A 12,172-nucleotide genomic window follows, 5' to 3' on the forward strand; every position below is an offset into this window, starting at 1 on the left:
TTACAACCCCTAGACTGAGTAACCCACCCCAAAAGCAATCCACAAGCAAATGTTCCAGAAGACTGGAGGCAAACCTGTAGGGAATTTTCTTAACTAGTAATTGACATGGGAGGGTCCAGCCCACTGTGGGTGGTGAGAACCCTGGGTTAGTGGTACAGGACTCTATAAGGAAGCACGTCGAGCAAGGCATAATGGAAGAAGCCAGTAAGTAGTATTTCTCTATGCCCTCTGCATCAGTTCCTGCCCTGGCTTCTCTCAGTGATGGAGTGTTACATGGAAACTCTAAGTTGAAATAAACCCTTTTCTTCCCAAGTTGCTTTTGGTCATGGTGTTTCATTACAGCATGGAATCCTAACTAGGACACATACGTATGTTCATATATACAAACTGAGCATTTATTCACTGATATGTAGCCGTGCACATGCCACAGCCTGTCAGAGGAAAACCTCTAGTTGATTCTTCCCCACCTTGTGGGTTCCGGGCATTGAACTCGACCTCAGTCTTGGCAGCAAGTGCTTTTATCCACTGAACCATCTCGTTGGCCCTCAACCTATTTACATTTAGAAAGACCAACAGACTTAAAATACCTCTTATATGCTCAAATCTTCAAGAGAAACAGGTCTGGGAGTGACAGCAAGAGCTGGTGACTGAGAGTATCTCAGGGAGTGTTCTAGAGACACCTTGAGAAGGTACTGAACCCAAGCCAATGTAGAAAGAGACTCCAGTGAAAGAGGCAGGAAAACCGGAGTTGGGTTAACCCACTCTGTCCAGGTCCCTTTGGGGACCCCATCTTTGGGGTCTGTAAGTATCCAGCATTCTAATGTCTGGTTACTGATAAAGGGATGGTTTTCTGTCTTGCCTGGCAGATCAGAGGTATAACAAAGAAGCCAAGACATAAATACTTGCCTAACATGTATGAGGCACTGAGCTTGATTCCCAGCACCACAAAAAAATTATTTATTTTTTTATGTATGTATGTATTTTTGAGACAGGGTCTCTCTATGCAGGCCTGACTTGGAAATCATTATGTAGATCAGGAAGACCTTGAACTCACAGAGGTCCACCTGTCACTGCCTTCTTGGTACTGGGATAAAATTTTATACCATCATGGCTAATCTTTTTTTTTTTAAGATTTACTTTTATTCTTTTCTGATTATGTGTCCGTGTGTGGGCATGTACCGATGTCTAAGGAAGCCAGATGCACCGGATCCCCCAGGAGCCGGAAGAACAGATAGGCGTGAGCTACCCAACATGGGTGCTGGAATCGGAGCTTGGGTCCTCTGAAAGAGCAATATGCACCATTAGCCCCTGGCCCATCTTTCCAGTCCATTATTTTTTTAAATAAAGGGAAACACAGACTTTGCAGGCAAACAGAAGCCGAGGGAGTGTTCATCCACTAGAGTGGATCTACAGGGAGTGCTAAAGAGGGCTCTGCAAACTGAAAAGAAAGGAAAGTAAACAGCAACCTGAGGCCAAGCACTCTTAAACACAGAGGTCAGGGGAGGGTGTGGGATCCCTGGAGCTGGAATTCTAGACAGCTGTGAGACATGTGGGTGCTGGGAACTAAACCCCGTCCTCTGCAAGAGTAACAAGTATTCTTAACTGCCCAGTGTTTCTCCAGCCCTGTTCGGGGTACTTTACCTAGCAATAGAAACTCACTAAGACACTTTGAAAACCCATCTAAAAATAAGGAAGAAATAAAAACGCTTTCCCAGAAAAACAGAAGCTGGAGGAATTCATCACCTCTCAGACAAGAGGGTCTCAAGTGAATACTTCAAGTGGGGAAAAAAAAAAAAGGATACGGCAGGGGAAAATAACGGCAACAGAAGGCATTAAACTCACGGCTATACAAACATCATGGGCACAGCACTGTAATGCTGTAATTGTAGTGGGGCGAGAACTGCAATTCTTGAATGGGAACTTTTTAAAAAGTAGTAAAAACTACTGTAAGCATGTTTAAAGATGTATGGCATGATTAGGTTCAGAATGCAGCAATGCAGAGAAGAGCTAAAATTCAAAGCCTTTGTGTCTAACGGTAAGGTTTTTGTGTTCAAACTGTTATTTGATTAAAATACATAGATAAAGCTATAGCTATTCTACTTACGTTTTAAGGCAATTAATAAGGTAAGTAACTTAAACACAGGGGAAAAGACCAAAATTAAAAGATGCCAACAAAAGAAATCAACAAAATAGAGAGGGAAGAAAAGGAAAGACAGAAAAGAACTATTAGACTAACAAACACACACTAGCAATGGTTACTATTTCCTATTGATAATTACTTTAAATATAAATGAATTAAATGACCAGGTCAAAAGATAGAAATTAGTCAAATGAACTTTGACAATATGACTAATTAAAGGCTGTGTAAAAAGACTTACCTGAAATAGACAGATTAAAAGCAAAATTATAAAAAAGGATAGTCCATGCTATCAGAACCACAGGAGAGCAGAGGCAGCAATGCCACCATCAGAAAAATCAGACTTTAATATACCAATAAAAGTCAGTACATGCCTGGAGAGCTGGCTCTGGAACTAAGGTCACTTGTCACTCAGAGAACCCAAATTGATTTTCCAGCATTTTCAAGGAGGCTCAACCATGTAACTCCAACTTCAGAGGATCTGACAACTTCTCCTGACCTTTGATGGCACTAGTGTGCATTTGATAGACATGTATACATGCAGGCAAAACACTCATACACATAATAATAAAACAAATATTATAAGTCAATACACTTGATAGACAGAGTGATTATAACAAAATATGTGTCCAATAGTGAGTACTTTAACATGCAGAGCAAACACTGACATACCCAAGGGGAGAAATTCATGGCAAATATGGTAGTTAAGGAAACAATTGTTCTATATTCAATAATAAATAGAACACCCAGCAATGAGATCAATAGGAAAACAGAGGGCTTGAACGCGATGGACTAAGTGGACCTGGTGGACACAAATAGAACATTCAGCCCCATGTTAACAGCGCACACCTCTCAAGAGTCAGCAGACTTTCTCAATGGTCAGTCACAAAGGAAGTCGCAACATTGAAGAAATCTGATATCATATCAAGTGTCTCTGCTGACTGCAACAAAGCAAAACTGGATAGGACTATCATTTTTTTCTCTTTTCCCCTTTGAGAGCCAGAAGTTAAAGTCTAGGACATTCAGAGAAAGCATGTGCAAGGGACATTAGACCGTGACCATGCATGTCCCAAGAAAGGCACAGGCTCGGGAACGTCCTGAGAGGACTACAAGTCTCAAGTTCATGTCTCAAGCTCATTTTTGTAACAGGCAGACTAGAATAACTTTTTAAAAAAAGAAGAGAGACAAAAAGGAAGGAAGGAAGGAAGGAAGGCAGAGAGACAAAAATAACACCTCACTACCAGCTAAACCAACCCTGAGAAATGAAGAAATTCCAATTTACAGAATTAAAGTATTGGGTTCATGTTTTTATGTTTTTTTTTTTTTTTGTTTTTCAAGATAGGGGTTTCCTGTGTAACAGTCCTGACTGTCCTGGAACTTGCTTTGTAGACCAGGCTGACCTAAAACTCAGAGATCCATCTGCCTCTGTTCCGCCGCCACCCTCCAATGCTGGGATTAAAGGCATGCACCGCACCATCATTGCTGGGCTCTGTATCTAGTTTTTAACAACAACAAAAACAAACCCCACAAGAGGCACAAAGAAACAGGTTACTGACCGACTGAAAAGATAGAAAGGTGAAGTGGATGAAAATATTTGGTGGCACGTCTAATGACAAAGGCTCTGAAACATCTGGTTTCAAGTTTCCCAAAGCATTAGAGAAAGTCATGGAGACCATGTGTTGACAAATGGGAGTGTTTGTAGTAAAGAGACAGGAAAGCCTATTTTAAAAAAGGAAATTCTGGAATACAAGAGTATAATCATTGGAATTCAAACTCCACCATCAGGATTCCACAGCAAGGCTGCGCAGGCAGGAGAGTCAGTAAGCTTTAAGATGGGAGAGCACGAGCCTAGCAGACGGTGCTTATGCAGTCAGATGCTCTGGAGGTTAAGACTGGAGGATCTCTTGAGCTCAGGAACTCAAGGCCTCCTTGAGCAACATAAGCAATAAAGGCAAAACGAACAAACGGAACCCATAGAGAGCAGAGAGAATTCTGAAACCCATGGAAGGCCTGGGTTGGAAAGTTCAAGCCATGTCAACAGAGCAGCACGTGTACGGTGCCTGAAGAGACAGACAAGACGGCTGTTCGACCGGAACAACTGAAAAAGTCCCCAAATAATAAGAGACATGAAACTGAAGAGATTCTGGGATAAACCCAAATACATCCATACCAAGACACACAAAAGTCAAGAAGAAGCTCTAGAGCACGGGGAACTCCTTGCCTTGCATACAAGAGTCCCCAGTAAAGACATTGGCAGGTTCTCATCTGAAATGTCAGCTGCCTACAGACAAGTGTAAATCTAGTCAAAGAACTGTAAAAAAAAAAAAAAGAAAAGAAAAAAATAGCTGTTAACCAAAAAGCCTATAAGCAGTGAAATTTTCCCTTAAGAATAAGTGAGAGATTTAAATGTTCCCAGGCAAACAAAAGCCGAAGGGACTGTTCTGAGCTCCAGGGAGTCCTGGGGGTGTGGTGCAGTAGGACACTAGACAGCAACTTGAAGTTATAAGCAGAGAAGCCACCTCAGCAAAAGGAATACATGGAAACTTACAAAAGCTACTATTATTGTCAGAGTGGCTGCCGTGGCACTTTTTGTTTTCAACACTGAGACTAATACATTTTATAAAAAACAAACATTGGTTTAAAAGCTAATGCTCCTGTAAGTGGTGTGTAGCTCTACCTTTGCTTTCTATGTCATCTAAAAGACTTAATACTTTTCAAAGTATTACTAGTGTGCATTTTGAGGCACACGATATATAAACACACCATTTTGTGACATCAGCTGAAAAGGGAAGAGATGGAGTTGTTAAAGACATAGTTTAACAGATGGCTGAATCAAGCTGGTAAAAGTTAAATTAGGATGTTAGGCCTTTGTATTTAAATGTGAAGTCCTAAAGAAAGCAGCTACACACTCGCTCATCACCCATTAAAGGGGAATGAAAAAGTTTCACTGCAAGTTATCAGCTAGACCCTGAAGAGCACAGAAACCAGGAAAGGAAGGACAAGAACTATAGGGCACAGAGGAGACACACAACAAAATGACACAAGTCCCTCCTTGTTGCTCACCACTTTGAACTTTCTAACCCAAAGAGAGAGATTAGAAGATATTTTTGTTTGTTTTGTTTTTCAAGACTGGGTTTCTCTGTGAAACCGCTCTGTCTGTTCTGGAATTCACTTTGTAGACCAGGCTGGTCTCAAACTCACAGAGGGCAGGCCTCTGTCTCTGCCTCCTGAGTACTGAAATTGAAGGCGTGTGCCATCACTGGCCGGCAAAGAGATTTTTAAAATATGATTCACCTACACACTGTTAGAAGAGATTCAAGTTAGATCTAAAAGATAGAAACAGATATTCCACACAGATAACCAAAGACAGCAGAAGTGGCCTAGGTAATATTAAACAAAATCTATTTTACATAAAACATTGGGATAAACATATATATATATATATATTAGTAAAAAGTTCAATACAGCATGAAGACAGAGTAATTGTAAACATTTCCATACCACTCCTTAAAATACGCGGGACAAACTGGACAGAACCAAAGGAAAAATGACAGAATTTTATAATAATGAAAGGCTGCGGCACATCACACTTAGTGATAAATAAAACAACAAAACCAAACGATGACTAAAGAAACAGAGGACTAAGGGGCTGTCTCAGTTTGGGTTTCTATTGCTGTGACGAAACACCACGACCAAAAGGCAGGTTGGGGGGGAAAGGGTTTATTTGGCTTACACTTCCACATTTGCTGTTCATCACTGAAGGAAGTCAGAACAGCAACTCAAACAGGCAGGACCCCAGCAGCAGGAGCTGATGCAGAGGTCATGGAGATAAGCTGCTTCCCATGGCTTGATCAACCCACCTTTTTATAGAACCCAGAACCAACAGTCCAGGGATGGTATTACCTAGCATGGACTGGGTCCTCCCCTGTTGATCACTAAATGAGAAAATGCCTTACAGTTGGATCTCACAAGGGCATTTCCTCAACTACTGAGGCTTCTTCCTCTGATGACTCTAACTTGTGTCTAGTTGACATGCAAAACCAGCCAGTACATGGACAAAGAGAAGGTTCAGTTGGGGAAGTGCTGGCCACGTGAACGTGAGGACCTGTGCTCAAGCCCCATCAGCACATAAAGAGCCAGGCATGGAGGCTGGACTTCCAATCCCAGTGCTGGGGGACAAGTGCTGGGGCTCACTAGACAGCCAGCTTAGCCTCATTGTTGAGCTCCAGGTCCCAGGGAAAGATATTGTCTTATAAAAAATAAAACTATAACAAACAAAGGTGCATGGCTCATGAGTTTGACCTCTGGGCTCCACATGCATGCAAATGAACGTGCACCTGTTTATCCATTTGGAACTGCACACACACAAACATACATGCACTCTCATATACAAAAACATGGAGGGTTTAACACAATAAACTCACAGACATATACAAATGTTCTATCTAGTTAAAACACTATATATATATATATATTCTTTTCCAAGTATACACGGGATACTTTTCAGAATAAAGCAGATTTTAACCCACAAATGAAGCCTTGAAAATACAAATATCATCCAAAGTTTTTTTTCTCTTACTAGTAGATAATATTAGGAATCAATTCCTAGAAAAGTTAAGTACTCTTTAAAAATAGATGAAAAAATAAACCACCAATACAAATTTAAAATACCTATAGAAAATGAAAATAAAAACACCACAGCAAAAGTTAGGGACCAGAGAAGACAGTGCAAAAGCAAGAAAAGATAGCTACAAGTGCTTACATTAAGAAAGATGAGGGCTGGAGAGATAACTCAGTGGCTAAGAGCTACTCTACTAGAGGACCAGAGCTCAGCTCCCAGCATCCATATGGCAGCTTCACAACTGTCTGTAATTCCAGGCCCAGAGGATCTTACACCATCTCCTGACTGCTAAAGGACCAGACACAGAAGTGATGCAAAGACATCTATGCAGTTAAAACATCCATACACACAAAATAATGAAAAATGTCACCTTGATTGTATATGTAAGATACTAGAAAAGAAGCTATTAAAAAACCCAAAGCTAGCCTAAGGAAGGAAATAATAAAGATTGGAGTGGGAGCACATGAAGTAGGAAAAAGATAGGCAATAGGCAAGAGTAAATTATACCGAAAGGAAGTTCAAATTGACATTTAGCTATGTATACTGAGGAAAAAAAAGAGAGAGAGGGCTCCATGGCTAAGATCCAAAATGAAAAATGAGGTTTTGCTGTTAAACATTAGAGGACTGATTATAATACAATAAAATGATTATAAGACAATCAAAGGACCATGAAGCTGTGTTATAAACAATTTTATGCTAACAAATTGTATAACCTAAAAGAATTGTACAACTCCTAGAAGCATAGAACTAATGGGCATTAAATGATAAAGAGATGGACAATCTGAACAGACTGGAAATGGTAAGGAGAATGAATCGGCAGTCAGTTTCCCAACAAATTACAATCCTGGGCTTACCGGCCTCATTGCTGAATTATATGGAACATTTAAAGAAAGAGAAACCAAATATTTTTTCAAATTTGATCAAGCAATGAAAGAGAAGAGAATAATCCCTTACCTAGACACCAAAGCCAGAACCCCCCCCCAAAAAAAACAAAAAAAACAAACCTATTGACCAGTATCTGCTATAAGCATTAATGTAAAAACAGTAACAAATTACTATCAAACCAAAACAATATATTAAAATAGACTATACCATGACCAAGTGTGATTTGTTCCTAGAATACAAAGATGATTCAATATATGATTAAAAAAATCAATCAACAGAGCATTTCACATTAACAGAATGAAGCACAAAAACTACAGGATCCTCTTAATTCATGTGAAAAAGTATTTGATAAATTTTAACACTCCTTCATGATTGAAAGAGACTGAACAAACTAGGAATAGAATCAACTTCAACATACTACAAGGTACCACGAAAAGCCCACTAGGAACACCACACTCAACAGTGACAAACTGGCAGCATTTCCTCCTAGGCCAAATACAAAGTAGGGATGTCTGTTTTCACCACTTCTATTACAGACAGTGCCGGAAGTGTCAGTAAAAGCAAAATAATAAATAAAGGCATCCAAATTGAAAGAAAGATAAGATTATCTCAGTTTATATATGATACACTCTTGTAGGTAGAAAGCCTTAAACAAGAACATGTGTGCATGAGTGTGTTTGCACAGCACACATGTACACACATATGCACACATCCACTAAGGGCTCTTAAATGAATCCAGTGAAGTCGAGTAATAGACAAGAAGCAAAGGTCAGCTGTATTCCCCTATATTGCCAAGGAACATTCCAAAAGGCAACTACAAAGATAATTTCACTTCTAATAGCAACAAAAAAGAAAATGCTTAAGGATAAACCCAATCTAAAAGGGTCCACAGATGTGTATACTGGAAACTGCAAAACGTTGCTGAAAGAAATCAAAGAAGACATAAAGAGATGGGAACCAATCCCACTCTGTGAACCGAAAGGCTGAACACTAAGATGCCAATACTATCCAAAGCGATGTACAGACCCAGTGGACCCCTATGAAGTCTCAGTGGGAATTTTGTACATAAATAGAAAAACATAGCATAGAATTCCAAAATGCACTCGATAGAGAGAGTCAAAACAATCTTGAAAGAGAACAAAGTTCGAAGATTCCCACAACCTGATTTCAAAATTTGCTACAAGACTCAAGTGGCTGAGTCATAAGAGCCAGGAGGTAGGAAACTCCACCAGCAGAGGAATCACCACACAAGGTATACATATATATATAGAAGTATTATTTGGGGCTCAAATGGGAGTAAATTGTGGCAAATTTCCTCAAGGACATTAAGCTAAGTGAAATAACCTTTCTAGTCCCAAAAAGACAAAAATTGCATTCCACTTACAAAGGAACTTAAAGTAGACAAAATTTACAGAGACAGAAAATGGAACTGCTACTGGCCAGAGGCTTGAGAAAGATAATGGAGCGTTGTTTCATGGGGGTAGAACTTCAGCTGTAGTGTAAAGAGAAGGTCATACAGTACCACAAAGGACTTTAGCTCAGATGGAAATATTCCTGGGAAATATTTTCCAAGAACCCTGGATATATGCCTGAAACTCATTTTCCCCCTGCACATACATCAATATATAACTTAATTCATAAAGTAGGCACATAAAGAGATTAACAGTAGCAGTAACGAAATGGAAGAATTGTAACTATGTATTATAAAATTGAGTGGCTGCCAGTACTCTCTCCCTAAGGAGATGAAGGAGCTAAGACAGTGAGCCTAGAGCGGATACGTTGGAGAGGAATGATTCATCCCTCGTGAGGCGGAACCAGGTGATAATGACACTCCAAGATGCTCAGAACAGGACACTGTCATTTAAGACTCATTGACTGTTTATTTATGGAATTTACACTTAATATTTCAGTTATGGTTGACTGCAGTTAACTGAAAACATAAAAAATGAAACCCACGGATAAGAGGGGACTAAAGTGATTAGGATAGTAATTTTACTATGTGTATATTTTAGTACAATAAAACATTGTTGGAAGGGGCTAAAGTTTAAGTAATTATATTGTCTATTGAAAACATTCTTTAACACAATCATAATAACATTAGAAATATAGTATAAGAACACTAATGTTGAATCTATATTTTAAAATTAAACACAAAATAAAAAGTAGTGGCACAGTGTTTGCCAAGTATGGATGATTACATAAAATAAACACAGAATAGCATGATCACAGAGAGTAATTTATTATCAATACTTTTCATTTTGATCTTCCTACATATGTGTGTACAGACATGGTTGAGAGTGAGTTATGCATAAGCATGTTTGCCTTTTAATTGTTTTAGATAATAGGGTGTGACGGTTCTATGAGAACATTAAGCATGCCTTACAAAAAGATAATGTTCTAGAAGGAACTGTTGAGCTGCAGACCACGTGGCTGTGAGTCAGAGGCTATTAGGAAAAGGCTTGTCCACCAGGAATACAGATTTGATTACATGTGACTCGTGTCAGCTTTGGAGAAATCAAGAGCAAAATGCAAAGGGAGGCGACGGAGGGCTTTCTAAATGAGCTGCTGAGCCTCTGAGGCAGGTCACATGGCGACAACTGAAACTCAAAGGGAAAGCATGTCAGCTTTACTGCCTTTCAGTTATATATGAGTCGTTCATTCATTCCCTCTAAAGGTCAGACAGTTTACAGGGAGTGGTGGCACATGCCTGAAAGCCCTCAGGAAGCAGAGGCAGAAGGATTACAAGTTCGAGGCACCTCAGAATACAAAGGGAGACTGTTTAAAAACTAATTGGACCTGGGAGGACAGAAGTCAATAATAAAAGCGACTGGGCATGGAGGTGTGCATGTGCAATGCCAGCACTGGAGAGCTGCAGCGAGGCTCAGTGGCCAGCAAGCCTGGCCTTCTTGGTCAACTCCAGGGCAGCAAGAGTCCCTGCCTAAAAAAGAATGAAGGAAAGGGGGTGTGTGTGAACCAACCTGGGGAACAACACCTGAGGTTCTGAGATTCTCCTCGGGCTTCCATATGCACATATGTTCACATGTATATACAATCATACTTCTAGCACCTGAAATCTTAATACCTATTCAACTGAAGTGAATTAAAATAAACAACCTTTATATTTCCACTCATCGAAAGGATGAGCAATCCTGAGTGGGCAGGGTAGTGAAGGCTCACTGCTTTTAGCATTCCAAGCTATTCCACCAAGAGTATTTATATCTCATTTCCTGAGTCGACCAAAGTGCACTGATGCTACTATATACAAACAGATCTTATTCCCAAGCTTTAAAGTCAATATAATTTACACTGCTTGAAACCTAGCAGGATACTGAGGAAAAATTCAATTAAATAGTGAATTACCTTAATACCCATACTGAATCAAGTGCTCAACTACAGTCAAGCAAAGTGGTCTCAGAATCGTTAGTGGCCATATGGTTTGGGGACTCCAAAGAGAGTTCATCCAATTTAAGTAAACAAACTTCAGTGTTAGCATTTCAAATTCCTGCCTAAATTTAAAGGAAGCTAATTGTTTGAGAGCATTTTCTAATTTGAATAATTGAATAATTGTTGATGAACTGCTACATGGTGCTGGGAATGGAACCTAGATCTTCTGGAAGAGCAGTCAGTGCTCTTAGCTACTAAGTCATCTCTCTAGCCCTTAAACATACTTTTTATATGAAAATAAGAATATGAAAATTTGATAAAGTAGTAATTAAATATAGAGAGAATGATATATAGATATAGCTAAAGTCGTACCAAGAAGAAAATCTACAGCACAATGTAGTAGAGAATACATCAACAATTCAATTATTAGAATTAGAGAATGCTCTCAAACAACTAGCTTCCTGTAAAAATTTTAAGACAGACAGATCTCTGTTAGTTCCAGGAGAGCCTGGTCTCCATAATAAAAGTTCTAAGTCGGCCAAGATTGTCTAGTGAGACCCTCTCTCAAAACAAAAATTATAAGAAACTAAAGCAAGAGAGAAAAATAAACCTAAAACAAAGAAAGAGAAGGTAGGAAATGAGGAGTATAAATTTATGGAATTAAAAACAGAAAATAGATAAAACCAATTAAATCAGAATCTAAATTTTCATGGAGTAACAATAACAAACTTGTAAAGCCCTCAACATTAAAAAGAAAAAAAAATCAATGTCAGTTGGGCTTGGAAGTTAGAGGTAGGTGGACCTCTGTGAGTTCAAGACCAGTCCGGTTCACATAGCAAGTTACTGGACAGTAGGACTGCACAGATAGCACCTTGTCATCACTTATGATAAAAGAATTTTAAATAGGGGGATTGGATTGATACAGAAAAAAGAAAATTCAAAGTCATTCAAAATAAAAAGTCTCGGCAAACTGTTCTTGAGCTCAATGCAACCCAGGCTGGCTTGGAGGATATGACCTTGCTGCTTTGGCTTTGCACTACATGCATCACCACATCTAGTCAAACAGCATCGAAAACAATTTAAAACTGATAATACTAAGTGCTGTCAAGGCTGGAATGCTCACACAGTGCTGGCGGGAACACATG

The sequence above is a fragment of the Alexandromys fortis genome, unplaced genomic scaffold (assembly GCF_014885135.2).
Source record: "Alexandromys fortis isolate MF-2015 unplaced genomic scaffold, M_Fortis_MF-2015_v1.1 scaffold_82, whole genome shotgun sequence".
NCBI classification, from domain to species: Eukaryota; Metazoa; Chordata; class Mammalia; order Rodentia; family Cricetidae; genus Alexandromys; species Alexandromys fortis.